The sequence below is a fragment of the Phoca vitulina genome, unplaced genomic scaffold (assembly GCF_004348235.1).
Source record: "Phoca vitulina isolate PV1807 unplaced genomic scaffold, GSC_HSeal_1.0 scaffold25, whole genome shotgun sequence".
Taxonomy (NCBI): Eukaryota; Metazoa; Chordata; class Mammalia; order Carnivora; family Phocidae; genus Phoca; species Phoca vitulina.
In genome coordinates this window covers 13,604,487-13,622,359 of record NW_022589728.1, presented here as the reverse complement: position 1 = coordinate 13,622,359, position 17,873 = coordinate 13,604,487, and the positions used below count along the sequence as shown (strand labels likewise).

General features: G+C 39.4%; 1 pseudogene; it reads left to right on the top strand.

Annotated features, from left to right (window-relative positions):
* Positions 1-874: 874 nt before the first annotated feature.
* Positions 875-1,970, top strand: LOC116643238 (annotated as a pseudogene).
* The last annotated feature ends 15,903 nt before the right edge of the window (positions 1,971-17,873 follow it).

The window sequence follows — 17,873 nt, the reverse complement described above, 5'->3', positions numbered from 1 at the left end:
AGGTCCTTAAATTTATCACCCTTCTCCCACCGCCATAATCAACTCAACTCTAACATTTAAATAACTGAAGACCTAGAAATGATTTTCAGAGACATAATCCAAAACAACTCAATTTAGAAGATAATATGCTTCAAAATAAAATGTCTTTATTAAGCCTATAATAGCTTTTTCTGAACATAAAACTGAAAAAGAAAGTTAATTTACGTATTTTTAATGTTTATTAAAAGTCATTGTAATGGGGGCACCTGGGTGGCTCAGTTGGTTAAGCGTCTGCCTTCAGCTCAGGTCACGATCCCAAGGTCCTGGGATCGAGCCCCGCATGGGGCTCCCTGCTCCGCGGGAAGCCTGCTTCTCCCTCTCCCACTCTCTCTGCTTGTGTTCCCTCTCTCACTGTGTCTCTCTCTGTCAAATAAATAAATAAAATCTTTAAAAAAAAAAGTCATTGTAATGTCCATTCCTAACAGACTTATTCTTGTTTTCAAGTTGATTTTTTGGGGAATCCATTCCATTTTTTTAAATCTCATTTATGATCTGAGCCCATATTTATTTATATTTATAATTTATATATATTTATTTATATTTATAATTTATATATATTTATAATTATATTTAATAACCCTAAAAATTGCCACAAGCAACTTTGATTCAACATGATAAACTTGACAGTTTTCACAGTTGTTACAGAGCAACAAATGTAATGCGAATGATGTATATGCCCACATAAAGGAACAGAATCCCACATACATGTCACATACAAATGGATTATTAAAAATAATGCTGGAGAGTAGAGCACATGCGTGGGAGCACACTGGGCTGTCTCTGCCAACTGCTTCCGGTGTCCCCACCCTAGCAAGTCAAAAACATGCTTAAGGAAATGGCCTCAAATTCTTGGCTGCATTGTTTAACCTTACTCTCTGGATCAGCAATCATACTTTTCTTATGTTCTCAGTTATTTAGTATTTTGTTGGAAGAACAGGGTGACATCCAGCCTAACATTCTGAGTAATTACCCTCATGTAAGACATCCAGATGATACTGGCCAGAATCATCTAGAAGGGCAGATGATGTTGAGTGCAGATGCTAGTTATCATAAATATGGAAACACAGTTCACTGGACCTGGAAACCTCTATCAGGTGAAAATTCTTTGCTGGGTTGTGACAGGACCTCAAAATCTACAGCAAATGACCAAATATATCAGAGCTACAAGGACCCATTGTTGTAATAAAGCATAGTTTATGAACCCAGAAGAAAATAAAGACCTTTCCACTGGAGAATTAAACACCAAAGTAGGCAGAGACCAATTGTACTGGAAAACAGTTAAAGCCATCCAGTATGTTCATGATCATTGTCTAGAATATGCTGATTGGTTTATGAAAGCAGATGATGATATGTATGTCATACTAGATAACTTGAGATGGCTGCTCATAACCTATGATCCTAAAGAACCATTTACATGGGGGAAGATGCAAGTATGATGTGAAGCAGGGCTACCATGAATGGAGGCAGGGCGTGCACTGAGCAAAGACACCCTGAGATTTGTTCATGTGGTTTAAATGCACATCTGTACCATTTCCACCCCTGAAGTCTTAGTGCTGGGAAGATGCATGGAAATCCTAAACATAGAAGAAGGGAATTCCAGAAATTCCACTGGAAAAGAAGCTTTCTATCCCTTTTTGCCAAAAACAAACAAACAAACAAACAAACAAAAACACCACTTAATCTAAGGTTCTCTACCCAGACCTCTTTGGTACTGGAAATGTAACTACGTCCCTCCTATAGAGGGTTCCAGTTGCTGTTCTGCTTTTGCAATTTCTTCTCACTACGGGAAAGTACAGCTATGCCTGTGTTATCATTTTCATCCATATGATTATTTATATAGCTATCAACTTGTCTTACTGGAGAATTTACTAAAAGAAATAAGCAAAACAAACAAAAATAAAGGTGTAGAAGCAAACTTGGGAAACCTTTGAAATAAACCCAGGAAAGAACAAAGGTATGGTGTCTGACACTGCACTGAAAAAGGATCTCTGCATCTGTGAAGAGAACACTGGGGTCCCAGTGAGCAATTCTTTCTAAGTGGATATTTCGTACTAGAAATTTTCCATAAAAATGGCTGCAAACTGAAGCTTTAGCAGGAGCGAGAGTGTTTTAAAATGTGTTTTTGGTACAGTACTGTTATATGTTGTATTTTAAAATGGTGGTCAAGATGAGAGATTTTGTTGCCTCTTTCTGACCAGATATTTAGTGGCACTAAGAAAATAAAGCAGCTAGAGGCACCTGGGTGGCTCAGTGGGTTGGGCATCTGCCTTTGGCTCAGGTTGTGATCCCAGGGTCTTGGGATGGAGCCCTGTTTTGGGCTCCCTGCTCAGCAGGGTTTCTGCTTCTCACTCTCCCTCTGCCTCTCCCCTTGCTTGTGCTCTCTCTCTCAAATAAATAAATAAAATCTTTAAAAGAAAAGAAAGCAGCTAAACTTACTAAACCTACACTGCACCATGTTAAGTAAAACGTCCTTGATGCTAAACAGATCTGTCTTATGAAAACTCTAGAAGGAAACACTGATGGTCAGCATGTTTTTAAACTCAGGATGTGTGTTTGAATTGCAATACAACATAAATGAACTGAACTCACCCTACTTACATCATTTCTAATAAAAATTTTGTTGTGATTATTTATAATTAGTAGCATTTCTTCCAGAAAAAATAAAAAGGTAGAATAAGAACTCTACTTGTCCTAAAATGCACTAATAAAATCACATTTTGAAACTTTCGTGGGTCTTGACTATGTTTTATATTTGGCTCTAATTAGTGGTTAGTCTTTTACTAGAATAAATAATGTTCATTTAGTCCTTCTGGTCTCTTTTCTAAATATGTTTACCACTTCTTGGGGTGCCTGTGGTGGCTCAGTCAGTTAAGCGTCTGCCTTTGGCTCAGGTCATGATCCCAGGGTCCTGGAATCAAGTCCTGAATCAGGCTCTCCGCTCAGCAGTGGGTCTGCTTCTCCCTCTCCCTCTGTGATCCCTCTTGCACTCTCTCTCTCGCACTCTCTCTCTCAAATAAATAAATGAATAAATCTTTAAAAAAATAAATAAATATGTTTATCACTTCTTGAGTTTCATTCTCCACTATCAATATTTATTTACTCAAATATTAACAGCATCCTATAAGCATGACTTTTAAATTTTTTTGTCCCAAATGTACCCATTTTTAGCTTTGAGCAACTGATAAATAGTAGATGTGATGCTATTTCTCACATGGGTATCATTTTAATGCTTTTCTTAGATCAGTGTCACTTATATTAGTACCACTCTCAGAGATTCCTAAATGACATTTAAAGTTGATTAATTAGAATTCTTTCCAACTATATAGTTATAGTTGTTTTTATTCTTATCATGTTGAGAGGTGAACACTTATTTGTCTTTCAGGACTTGTATAAAACAGTTTTAAAATCCTTCCTTTTTAGTATCTGATGTGGCCATTAGTTATACTGACAAAATAGTCTGAAAGCAGGATTTTGATAAAAAATTAATTGAAAATATTAAAAAATGTTGAGTGCTTAAATAAACTTTTAAAAAATCAGAAATTAGGGGTGCCTGGGTGGCTCAGTCAGTTAAGCGACCAACTCATGATCTCAGGGTCATGAGATCGAGCCCTGCACCAAGTGTGGAGCCTGCTTAAGATTCTCTCTCTCCCTCTCCCTCTGCCCTTCCTCCCACCCTGCTTGTGCATGCTCTCTCTCTCTCAAAAAAAAAAAAGTCAGAAATTAAAAGACCAAATAATTTATGAACAATAGACTGAAGTTTGCTGATTTTTACTATTTTTGAATGTTAACTTTTGCCAGTGGATAATAAGAAGATACTCATTCAAAATGGTCTTCCAAAATACATCCACAAATGTTTCACTCTAAATTAGAGATCCTCTGTTTAAAGTTTCTGAAAAAAAAAAATTAAACTTTGAATTCTCGTTGGATTTAGCGATAGTATCCAAATATATTAACACAGGATAATTTAGACTTCCTATAAGATTATCTTCAAAGTTACAGATGACAAATTCTTACATGTTTAGCTTGCTAATTTTAAATGACTGAGTGATTTATATTTATTTGCAAAAACTTGTGAAAATCATGACCACTTTGGATGGCGTATTTGAGAAAGGATGTTCATTTTAGTGACAAATCAGAGTACTATCCCCAAAACACTCACTAATATTTACCTATTAATTTTATTTTTGTGATGGGAGCATCTATCAAAATTTGAAGGAATTCAGATCCATTTTTGTGAATAATTCTTTACATTAATGTGGACACCAATTTATTTGTACTTTTTTATACTGTAGGTGTACATAGTTTCTGGTAAATATCTTAGAAACCTTAAAGTTTATACACAGAAAATTAACATGAGCAATAGCCTTGAGCAACTTGCTTGGGCTCTCTGTGCCCCTGTTTGCTCCTCTATAAATCAGAGATGATAATGCCACACACTTCACAGGATATGTATTAGGATTAAACAAGCTAATAACTGTAAGGCTCTTAGAACACTACCCAGCCCAGAGTAGGTGGTTAATAAATAAAGCTTTTATTATTATTCTGTTGTTTTGGAGTATAACTATGTTATTCAAATAAATGAAAAGCCTACTTTGATCAAACCAAATACTAAAGACAATATTTCTTACATTTCTTATAATAATTTGGGGAACATTCTCTGTGTCATAAAGGTGGTGGGTAGCAGGATTAGGGTTCAGCTCGTGTGTTCTTTTCACCATGCTAGGCTTGGGGTTAGTCATTTAGTATTATTTCCATCCTCACAGATGACATGTGGCTGATCTGTGGGTCAGTGATACTTAAATTAACCTAACAAATTGTCACCGTGGTTTTCAAACTGTGATTTGTGAACTCTTACTGAGGCATTTGTTCAAATGAAGACTTCAAGAATCCAATTCCGGAAGCCTGGTGCTAGCATGGGGCCCAGGAGTATGTGTGCTGGCTGCATACCCTAGGTCAATTCTCAAAGTGTGGTTACAACCAGCAGCAGCGCCAGCACCTGGAAACTTGTTACAAATGCAAATCTTTGGGCTCTGAGCCAGACCTACCAGAGGAAAACCACAGGGATGGGTTCAGCAACCAGGATTTTAGCAATCCCTTCAGGTGGGGCTTACTCATGTGAACGTCTGAGAACCACTGTCCTAGGCAATTCTCGTACAAATGATCCTTGGACCACATTGAGAGTTACTGACCAATAAATCAGGGATTTTTCAAAGATTTAGACAAGTCATCTTTTTAAATCAGTGTAGTCCAAGATAACACTATATTGATGTAAATAACTTTAAAGATAATTTCATTTAAAGGGTCAAGAGAACATTTTGGCAAAACTCTTTAGCTTCTCAATTTTTCCTCACTGTCAGTCAGTATGTTGATACTAACCCGAGAGTCACTAGCACTGGAGCCCTCAGTAAAATCTGCATTTCTTGATATGTAGTAATTCCATATTTGGGACAAGAAGGTTTTTTTTTTCCTTAAGTAGTAAGTACATATTAGTTCATTAAAATAATATATAAATGAGTTTCATCTAAAAATGTCCACAGTTATTAGTAAAAAAAAAAATTAAATTGAGGTAGTTATAAGGACAAAAAAAAAATTGGAAAGCTTAATTCTCCCTGTTGAAAATAAGGGAAGAGATTTCTCTCCCCTCCCTTTTATTAGAACATTTATCTTAGAAAACCTGTAATTAAAAGTTCTTTCTCTGTGCCTTTGAAATATGTATAAATCTTTTTAGAAGCTGAATAAGCCTCTTGCAAGCACTATGACCCAGGAGTGTCTTTCTCTAGGACCTGTGAGCCATCTCTTTGAAATGTAATCATCAAGAGAGATTGTACCCCTTTCTCCCAGTTTCTGTGAGGATAGGAGCCTAATTTGGATGAGCTCCTGGTTCCCAGTTGCAAAACTACTTCTTGCAGTAAAGATTGGAGACGTTTATTTTCCTTTGTCTAAAACCAGTCAACAGACAGATATGGTCACTGGAATTATCAGGTGAATTTAGGATGAACTATATCTAATGAACGGTGCTGTCAACTTCTCTAACTTGAGGACTACTTATGGTTTATCTTGAGAACATGTGGACTGTATCTATTTGGCTTTACAAAAAGGTGAGACTTTCTCTGCAATCCCTTAGTAGATTGCCTTTGATCATCACATTCTGGTTTAATGCTTATTCAATAATAACCTTTTCTGTTCCCTGCTACTTTTATGGAGAACATTTTTTTTTTTTGATTGGGAGAAGTTTTTGTTCTTAATTATATTTTCCCCAAGATAGCAAAATCCTGTTTTAGGATATATAGAATTTTTTTCTGCTAATTCATATTACCAATTAAAACTCTCATCACTTTCAAGAATCAGTTGATTTCATATACAACCTGATAAAGCAAAAACATATCTGAGACCAATGGAGCATATAAAACCAGATTTCCTGGTGATGATGTTTTATTCATCATCTGTTAGAAACAAAATCTTTCTCATAGGGATAAATGTTTAGTGTGGTCTCAAAACAAAAAAGGCTTTTGCTGTCTTAATAGACTTGTATGTTCTAGAGGGAAGTACATGGATTAAAAAGTATGTTTTCATCCCAGATTTTGAATATTCACTGTCAAATACCCTAAATTCCAGAGAAGATTTTGTAGCTGCAATAATGTTAAAAAATAAGTAACCAATATTTAATATTTTTAAATATGGTACTTAGGTCCACATTAACTTTCCTAAGTGGTTATTTCATGATCGTTTGAGTATTATTTTTTCATTTTCCTTGAGCCTACCAAACTTTATTCGTACCAAGCGTAGGCACTATTATAGATGGTAGAGTCCCTAACTTGATTTATTAGATTTTTTTCATGGCTAGTTTTTCTTCGTCATTTAAGTTTCTGGTTCATTAGACTATTTCTTTCTTTGACAATTTAAATTTCTTTGTTCACAGACCTTTATTTCCTTCATAATTAACTTCCATTTTCTGCTACTCTTTTTTTAAAAATTTTTATTGTTATGTTAATCACCATACATTACATCATTAGTTTTTGATGTAGTGTTCCATGATTCATTGTTTGTGCATAACATCCAGTGCTCCATGCAGAATGTGCCCTCTCTAATACCCATCACCAGGCTAACCCATCCTCCCACCCCCCTCCCCTCTAGAACCCTCAGTTTGTTTTTCAGAGTCCATCGTCTCTCATGGTTCGTCTCCCCCTCCAATTTCCCCCCCTTCATCCTTCCCCTCCTGCTATCTTCTTCTTTTTTTTTTCTTAACATATATTGCATTATTTGTTTCAGAGGTACAGATCTGTGATTCAACAGTCTTGCACAATTCACAGCACTCACCATAGCACATACCCTCCCCAATGTCTATCACCCAGCCACCCCATCCCTCCCACACCACCCCCCACTCCAGCAACCCTCAGTTTGTTTCCTGAGATTAAGAATTCCTCATATCAGTGAAGTCATATGATACATGTCTTTCTCTGATTGACTTATTTCGCTCAGCATAACACCCTCCAGTTTTATCCACGTCGTTGCAAATGGCAAGATCTCGTTCCTTTTGATGGCTGCATAGTATTCCATTGTATATATATACCACATCCTCTCATTTTCTGCTACTCTTAATGCTGCTGTGATACACAAGGTTAATTTGGGTGCTGTTGCTAGTGAGATTAGAGTTTGTATCACTCACTGATAACTTTTTAATGGGTCCTGGGATCGAGCCCCATGTCCAGCTCTCTGCTAGGCGGGAAGCCTGCTTCTCCCTCTCTCACTGCTACCTCCTTCCCCCCCACCCCGCTCTTGTGCACACTCTCTTTCTGAAATAAATAAATAAAATCTTTAAAAAATTAAAATAAAAAAATTGAGTTATGTGTACATATCAAAATCGAAATAGAAATTTCAGCACAGATGTATAAGAAATTTTACAACTTCTCCTTAGGGAATCCCAATCTAAAACCAGTTTTAGAGCTGAATTGTTCTCTATTTCAACTCCCTTATCTCTACCTCTACTTCAGTTTATATTAGTTAAGTTTAAGGAACATTTTAGGACACTGAAAATTAATAATTTATATGAACTGAATTTATTATTAGAGAGAAATTAGTCTTAGTGCTAAACATTGTGTTATATAGCACAGAGAATATTTATGCATTGGAATTTTTAAAATGTGTATGTTAATAGTGTCATAAATAGTGTCATAAATATTTTTAAAAAGAGTCTCGTGACTTGCTTATTTTAAGTGAAAAAGTGTTTTTGGGAAATGTTTTTAAATGCCTTTTGGCGACTTTTAAGTAGCAGGTTTAAACCACTGCATAAAATAATTATCATGCTAAGATAAACAAACACTACAAGGAAAAAAGAACTTTTAAGGGTATATTAGGTTAAGCCAATCACAAATAAAAAGTCAAAAAAAAACCACAAGTAAAATGTCTGTACTATAAAATAAGTATATGAAAATGTGACTTGTCTCCTGGGCTCTCTGAGCACAAGAGACAGGCTCTGGTAGACAGTAAAAGCAAGGGTTTCATTTAGTCACTTGCACTGAAATCAATTTTTAAAAGACAGGTTTTAAGTTCTATGTTTCAACAAAACCAGAATGTAAAACAGAAAGCAAACAAACTTTGAAACATGGAGTAACAATCTCATTCACGTCTATGAGGTGATATCTTTTAATAATTGATGTTATAATCTAGCTAAAAGTTTAGTGTCTTAAAAGTCATTATAATTCTACCTCATACAATTCTGTAATGAAAGATGTTAAAAGAATCTGCAAAAGCAAGATGATACATGCTAGTTTTATGAAATTCTTGAGAAAGAAAACTTTCTCAAGATGTTCTAGAGTGGACAAAATGAGAAAACAAAAACATTCACAAATGTGTTTAAACATTAGACATATTTTTAAGCCTATCACTGTGCCAGGTTTGGGGTAAAGCAGTTATGGGCAAGGTAGACAGAGGCCCTACCCCTATACAGAAAGGAGGACACCTAAACAACCCCTCTAACTGAATACAGTGGGAACAGAGGTACAGGTGCGGTGGCGACCATAGCAGGAACACCTAGCCCGAACTGGGGGGGAGGAGTGAAGATCCAGGAGGACTCCCTGGAGAAAGGGATAGCTAGGCTGGAACCTGAAAGATGAGTAGAAATTAGCAAGGTGAAGAGAGACAAGACTGTTCCAAGCAAAGGAAATAGCTTATGTGAAGACTCAAAGGTGAAAAAGATCACGGGCCCCCAAAGAAATAAAAGTTCAATAGGGTTAGAATCTAGATCACCTAGATTGTTGAGAGGCAAGAAATGAACCTGAACACATAGGTCGAAGGTAGGGCATAAAAGGCAGACTTCATAACATCAAAGAATATTTGCAAAAGGACACCAAAGAGCTTTTGAGATTTGCGTTTCACAGGGATCGCTCTCTGAAGAATGGGCTGGAGGACTGCAGGAGAGGCTGGATGATGGCTTGGAGAGGTTACAGCAGCGGGGGTGGGATAATGTTGATGAGAAGATAGAATTGTCAAGGCCTGGTGAGAAACGATGTGAACAGTGAGGAGTGAGAGACAGCGAGGGGTCAAGGTGGTTCCAGGTGTCTGATTTAGGTAAACATGGTGGTGCCATTTACTAAGAAAGGAAACGTCAAAAACAAAAAGAGGAAATGTCAAGGGAAGAGTAGTGTGGGTTTGGCACATGGATAAGTTCGAGGCATGTTAGCTGGAGATTCCTGTGAGCCCTCCCAGGAGGGACCTCCAGTAAGAGCTGGGTCTGTGGGACTGGAGCTCAGGAGAGGAGCCTAAGATAGAGATGGAGGTCTGGGAGTCATCAGATTGTAGATTATAGTGGTCATTTTATATATATAATATATGTGTGTATGTATGTGTGTGTGTGTGTGTGTGTATATATATATATATCACAGAAACCTCAGGAATAGGTGGTATCTCTCCAGAAGAATGTGTGTTGTGAGAAGAGAAGTGGTCTAGGAGGAAACCTGAGGAGAAAGTCCTGTGTCTTACCCAGGTTCCCTAAGAAGCAAAGCCAAAGCAAGGAACGTGCTAACACTTTACTAGAGGGGTGTGGGGGTGCTGTGGCAGGGCAGTAAGAGTAAGACAAAAGTATGAATGGGGCAGGAAAGGCAGGAAAGCGAACACACAGGGGTGCATTACCTAGGTGGTCACAGCCTCACGAGAAAACATGGCCTGGCGTTTGGTCATGCAGTCTCAAGAGAAAGACCCTGTGTAAACGTTGCCTTTGAAAAATTCTGTCAAGCAGACTTCTTGCTCCTTCTCATTTCCTGCCTCTCATGAATCACTCACCCTTCCTGTGCATTAACTTCCCGGCATTTCTTAGTTGTACTAACCAGCCCTTCCAGGCACCTATTGCGGAAACGAGCCTTTGTGGGTCTGTTTTTCTCAAGTCTCAGTATGGAACCTCTAGTTCTTCCTCCAAATGGGCACAATGGAGCTTTTCCAAAGCCCAGCCCTCAGGGGGTCCGAGACAGATGACAGTCAGGTGTTGTGGCCCTGTTGGCAAGGGCTGGAATTTTGTAAATATTGAAATGATGTGAGTCTCACTGGGGCCTCTATAGCTAGGAATCCACGCAAATCACTGTAAGGCTGAAAAACTTTCCAAAGTACAGAATGAAGTTTTGAAAGGACAAAGTGAAAGTGGATCTGGTACATCCCATGAGGAAGACTGGGAAGTTGGAGTGGAAAAAAGAATATCAGAGGGCAAGGGAACAGTGTGTCTAAGGTTTCTGTCTAGTTGTACACAATAAACACTGACATGGGTAGGCACTCATTCCTTCGGCTTCTGGTAAAGTGCTTTAGTTTTCTTGTGGAAACCATGCCTCCCCTACTCTTGGTTCATCTGGTTTGGGTTGCGTGAACCCCACCCAGTGGTTCTCAGATGCAAACAATCAGTGTGTGACCCCCCTGCACCCACCAGAGCAATGGGACTCCATGCCAGGAATTTCACTGGGACAACTGGTAAAGAGCTGGAAACCTGGGACTTTTAAGTTTTATGAACCAATGAATTTCCTTTCTTTGCTTAGGTCAGTTAGAATTGTCATTCTGCCATTTCTGTCACTCCTGACTGCTACAGGGACCGAGAAGCGTCCATTGGATTTAATGATAGAAACCATTGGTCTTGGTGAGGATGATTCCAGTGCAGGAGCACTGGAGAAGTCAGGATGATTCTGACCACTTCTTCATCCTCTTTCCTCAAGCCTTAGAATGCTGTTTCACTACTTGCCAAAGGACTAAGAAGTACAATGCTTGGCGCATCTATAGGAGGAAGCGAAACTGACAAGGGCAGCCTGTTTGGCACCTGTGAACCTATCGCTCTGGACCTCCCCTAGGGGCAGAAGTGCTGCCAAAGCATAGCAGACCCATCAGTTCTAAAAGATTGCAGGCAGTCCATGATAATGAATAGGTTCAACTTTAATGTGTGTTTCCCCCAAGTACCTACTCCCATACCGGGAACATAGTGGACTTCTATGAAATATGGGTTCACTTGAGATGCCTGGCCTACAAGGAGCGAGGAGCGGCCTACAGGATTGCTCAGTCTGGAGTTTTCACAGAAGATGGCGTCCCTCTCAGGGCTGAAAAGATTGTATTTTGGTCAAATTTCCGAAATCTGATCACTCTAAAGACTAGATGTAGAAATTTTTAGATCCATTTTATGATTCTTTCCTTCATCTCCATTCTTTTTCTTAGACTGGTAACAAATCAGTTACTCAAACCCCAGTTTCCTGTCATAATAATTCTCATATCGGCTCCTTTCTCCTTCAAGTTGTATTCCCAGATTCAGGTGCTCATGACCTCTGGCCTAGAATAAAGGAACAGCATCCTAATTGGTCTCTGTGCCTCCAGCCACTGTCTGCTCTTTTACACCCTTATACAGCTTAATAATTTCATAATTTCATCAAACGTCTGAGCCTTAGTTAAAGCAGAGGTGTTGGATGACCCTATAACCACAGTGTATTTATACTTCTATTATAGCTTGTGCGGTAGCCAACCTTTTATTGAATTAGCTGGAGGCATTTGTGTGTCTCGGTTTATCTGTCAGTCTTCCATAAAGCATTGTGTATTTTTTGAAGTTGAAAAATGATTCCATGGGCTTCAATTCACTAATAAGGCCGCAAGGCAATTAAATGGAAAGAAATTTCCTTAAATACTGGCATGTGACAGGTAGATACTGAGTTTCTTTTTTTAAGATTTTATTTCTTTATCTGAGAGAGAGAGCAAGAGAGAGAACACGAGGGGGGAGTGGCAGACAGAGGGGGAGTGAGAAGCAAGCTTCCCACTGAGCAGACAGCCTGACATGGGGCTCGATCACAGGACCCCGAGATCATGACCTGAGCTGAAGGCAGACACTTAACCGACTGAGCCACCCAGGCGCCCCAATACTGAGTTTTAATTTAGCTCTTGGAAGTGTGGTCTGAGACCTGATATTGCTTTGCTTATCATTTTGTTACATGGACCTGGTCAAGAGGGAATCCAGTGTCAGTCCTGGTCCTATAGTTTTACTAAATCGAGTAATCATGGGTTTAGATCATGAAAAATTGGTGGAGCACAAGTAACAATGATGATTGACCAAAACTTTAAATGACACATTCTTTGCCACATCTCCTTCTGCTTTGTATTTCTGCAAGATCTTAACTGAGACTTTACATTCTTCAAACTCACAGAATATCTGCAGTAAACAATAAGCTGTATATGCTTAAAATCAAAATTCATTTGAATATATTTTCTGATTTCCCATCTGCATCTGTAAAAAATATTTTCTTAAAAGAAAAAGGAACACATTTGCAAGCTTCATTTCCTCAGGGAAAAGTGGAGTTTTCAAAACAATTTTAATGTTTTTATTTTTCTTTAATTTATAACTTGTGATTTAATTTTTATTCACATTTCATATTCCTATTTGCATGATAAAGAGATGCTATGTCACTTTTAAACGCCTTTTTGTCATCTGAGAAGCTGAGGGAAGAGAGGTAAGGGATGAAAACGGGTAAGGATTTTCAAATCTCATATTGGATCAACTTCCCTAATCCTCCAAAATTCAGCACTAATTAGCAGTGGCAGACAACCATCTTCCTTGTGGAAGGTTTGGAATGAATATTTCATCACCATGTTCACATTCATGGCAGCTCAATAATGTCACCTCATCCACCACCTCTCATTTTGAATGGGATCACCTCTGTAATGGAAGTTTGGGCTTTCAGTGATAACCATAATCATCTAAGTTTTCCCTTAACAGAAGTCAGCATTAGCTTGGTTGGCATATGATCCAAAAGCTCTCCTCTTGGTTTTGATCCAGCAGCTTAGTCTGAGGCCCTGCCAGACAGATGCCAAAGCCATGTTATTGCTAACAAGTGATAAAGCCTTCTCAGAAGGGTAGGGAAAACCCCCTTCCAAAAGTGATAGAACAAATAGAAAGCTCCGACACTTTCTCCCTTCTCCGTCCGTTAATTTGCAAAATATTTCTGAGGATGTTTTGAAGAGGTTGGTTATGGGGGATAATGAGAAGTGGCCTTGGATATGCCAAGTCCTTATTCCTTGTTTTTAATTATGCTGGTGGAAGGGGGTGAAGGTAGAATATTGCACTACCATTCCGGGGCCATTCCTATCAGCCAGACCCCTGCCAACCACTTTATATATGTCGCCTTCTTATGTAGTTCCACATAGCACATTGAGAAAGATAGGATTATTATACTTTTTTTATAGAAGGAAACTGAGGCACAGTTTCACAACTTAAGAGAGTCAGGTCAAATACAAAGGATCAAAATTTAGGTCTCATCACATTTCTCAACAGTCACCCTGAAAGACAGAGGACAGTGGAGGGACACTTTCAAACTTTAGCAGGAAAAATATTTTTTATTTAGATTATGTACCAAACCAAACTATGAATCAAGCCAGAGCAAAAATAAGGACATATTCAAACAAGAAAGTTTTCAAACAAAACAAAACAAGACACCATTTCTTAGAAGACAGTGACTAACAAAAGAGTGAAGTGGAAAGAAAAAAGAAAAAGAGCAACTCATGGGTGACAGGGAATTGATGATAAATGATAGAGAAGAGCTTTCTCCAGGATCCCTTGAATCTAGACCAGCCTGTGACTTTCTTATGACAATTAAACAGTAGCAAAAGTGTCACAAGCAGAAGCTTCACGTTTTTGTCTTAGAGCTTCCTCAGTACTGTGCTGGGGACCCCTACCATCTCCACTGTGTAGAAAAGCCTGGGCTTTCCCACTGGGTGATGAAAACCACATGGCCCCATCGTACCCCCATTTCTCATGCCCGGCCTGTTAACGCAGAGGTCCCTGGCTCAGTTTCATTCAGACCCAGGAGTGAATCCACAATGCTGATCAACAAGACTGTGAGTCAAATAAATGGTGATTGTGTTAAGCAACTGAGTCTGGGGGCGGTTTTCACACTGTACGACGTGACTAATGATGGAATTGGAAGCTACGCGGGAGTACTGCCAAAAGAAAATGTTAGAAGAGGCGACACTGGCTTTGAGACGAGGCAGCAGGCAGAAACAGCTGTTTGCAAATTTGGAAAGGCGGTGACTTGCATTACATGGAGGAGTACAATTGGCACAACTAACACCTGTCATGACTTGGGAAAGAGGAAGTACCTAATGAACTTTTAGATTTGCTAAGGAGATCACCAGACAGAATCTTAAAAGGGTCAGCAATTTCTTTTGTGATAAAGTATGGGAAGAGGGAGATGAATTAAAGAAAGAATTATTTAGTTTTAGGGGTATTTGTAAAAGAATTATATAGTTTCGGGGCACCTGGGTGGCACAGTAGGTTAAGCGTCTGCCTTCAGCTCAGGTCATGATCCTGGAGTCCTGGGATCGAGTCCCGCATCGGGCTCTCTGCTCAGCAGGGAGCCTGCTTCTCCCTCTCCCTCTGCTGCCCCCCTCCTTGTGCATGCGCTCGCTCTCTCATTCTCTCTCTCTCTCTGTCAAATAAATAAATAAAATATTTTTAAAAATTATTTAGTTTTAGGGCAGAATTTAGAGGGAATTTACAAGGCTCAGGACCTGTTGAGTCAGAAAATAATTCACATTCTGCCTTACCATACAGTAAAAAATTTGATCTTAATGGTAAAGATCAAATCAAGAGTGTGGCTATAAGAAAAATTGTTAAGATCTATATAAAAGATTTAGGGTAATACCTAGAAACACCTTTCAACTAGATAAAAAATCTTCTAAGAAAACTGAAAGACATGTTTTAAGGGTTTTATCCAAGCAAAAGAGCACTAGCTTTAGTTTACAGGGATTGAGATTGTTCAAATTGCAAAAATGCTTCTAGACTCCCAAAATTCCATCAGCAGAAAGCAGGTTGAAATAGCTGCTCACCTGCAAAATGGGCTACATTTTTCATGAAAGGGAAAAGACATTTCAGAAAAGGAACCAAAAACCCAAAGAAGAACAATGGATCAGGAAGCCATTCCCAGGTTACAGTCAAGGAGATGTGCTGGGAAGTACTCGGAGGGAGCATAACCAAGCTCTAGTCAAGGAGCAGCCTCTGCTTCTGGCATGTTTGTCCTTCAGCATTTCAGAATTCTTATGAACTGGTCACTGCTTTTTTTATTGGGAGTGTCTATTATGGTACGTTATATTTATCGGGCATGACCCAGTACGATATGGTGTGAATGAAGGGAGTGTGTGTGATGGGGGCATATATCTTATCTTCTTTGGTCTCTGGATATAAGGGACTCATATTAGAAGAGATGCTGAGACCCTGGACAGCCAATCTGATGCCCTAATCATATAAGACTTTTAAGGGATCTGATATGAACATACGTTGCATGTGAGACCAATGAAAGCTACTGCAGCCAGAAGGCACAGGTAAATTGCAAAACTATCCATGATGCTTTGTAGCTCCTCCCACCAAAGGTAAAATCTACTTCCACCTCCGTGAGTCTAGACTGGCCTTGTGACTTGCTTTGGCTAATTAGAAGTAAGCATGATATAAACAGAAAATTGAAAAGTTTGCAAGGACATTAGGAATTCCTCTCTTGCTGCTTTTGGGACCATGTAAAAAAGTGCGGGCTGGCTGGCTGGGTAGTCGGAAACATGTGATCCAATCACCACCTTTGCCCCAACTAAATAATCCAATGAATGCCTGGAATCTGAGCTACCTAGCTGAGAGCTACTGAAGATGCATATATGAGACAGCCCAGCTAATGGACCAACAGAAGAACCACTCAGCTGATCCCAGACCAATTTGCTGCCTCACAGATTATGAGCTAAATAAATCATTGTTTGGGGGTAGCTTGGTGGCACAGAAATGGCTGATACACTCACTATGCAACCACGGGCAGGTGAAACATTCCTTCTAGACTTCAGAAAGTGACATAATGCCCACTCATTTCTGTTCCTTATCCGTACTGGCCACACTTGAAGTCCAGCCAGTCCCAGTTTGGGTGGACATATTTTTAAATGTCAGAATATACTGCATCTGCATGCAGCAACCTGTCTGCAAAGCAGTGATTGTTCAATGTCTTGGAGAAAGAGCAGTGATGCCCTGAAAGATAAGAGGCCAAACCTATTGTAGAGACATTTGTCCACGTATCCCTCCCCCATAAGGATATTTATCATTATTCCATTCCTCCAGCATCTGTTTTGTGTAAATATCATTTATATCTCCGTGCAATCTCACTTTGACACTGGTGCCACAATGTGCTAGGGTAAGTTAAATTAGCACCACAGCCAAGAGGTAGCACAGGGACACACGTTCCACTCCATCTCCTGGTCCCCAGTGAGCCGGCTTCTGAGAGACCTACTCTGGTCTGTCTCTCCGTCCCCATGAGCAGCACCGACCTGCTCCGTAAGGACCCACCTTCCTGCTGCGTCTGCTCTAACAGTGGAGGACACCCTGAGACTTGAGTTCAGATCCTGGCTCCGGCCGGCACTTACCAGCCGTGTGTCAGGATAATTATATGTACCTCCCTAAGCTTTGTAAAGATTAAACGGGATGACACATGAGACATAACTTAGGGCCCTGCATGTATTAAACTCTCGATTTTTTAATAGATGAATGTGTCTGTCTGGAACATTGCACCTCTGTTTTTTGCTGTCACTGTGACGATGAAGGGTTTATGAGACTGAGGTGCCCCAGCATGGTCTGTCGCACTGGATGGAGATGGCAGACTGCCTCTTTGTCATTCTGAAACCCACCTAGGCTGTGCTGCTTTCTGGTGTAAAGGTCCAAAGAGATTCGGCCATGCAGTGGACTGCACCCTCTCTGGCTAGCCAGACACCTCGGGGGGCATCTTAGCTGACCTGGAGCCAGGCCTGATGCAGTGTCATGGTTTAGGGTCAACAAGATTTCTTGAATGGAGCAGAGGAGCAGGAATCATGGGACCTGGGCTTTATGCCGGGTCCCAGCACTCATTTGGCAAGAGACCTTAGGCAAACCACTTCCCTTCTCTTCTTTCTATTAAAGGAATTTTAGTAGATTTTATGGCCACACCTCACAAAGATGTAGTGAAGATTAATGTAGGATATCTGGAGCAATTTCAGAGGGAAACACCACAGAGATTATAATTAGTTTTACAATCTATAATTAAGTCTATAAATAGTGAGAAGATAGCCACACGTGAATTATACATTTAAAAATAAGAGTTCGTATTTTAAAAAATCTTTCTAAAGAAAATGAACACCAATTACTTGGTCATAGTCAGAGAGATGATGAACTGGAAAAATACAAAGATCGTGGCCTTAATGCAACTTTCAATTTGGACTCTCCGTGAGATAACAAGCTGATAATGGAGAATAAACTGCCTATCAGATCTTGTGGACTAAAAGTTTGACTCAGTAACTCACTAAGGAAAGGTATAGAGGGCATTTAAAGATGA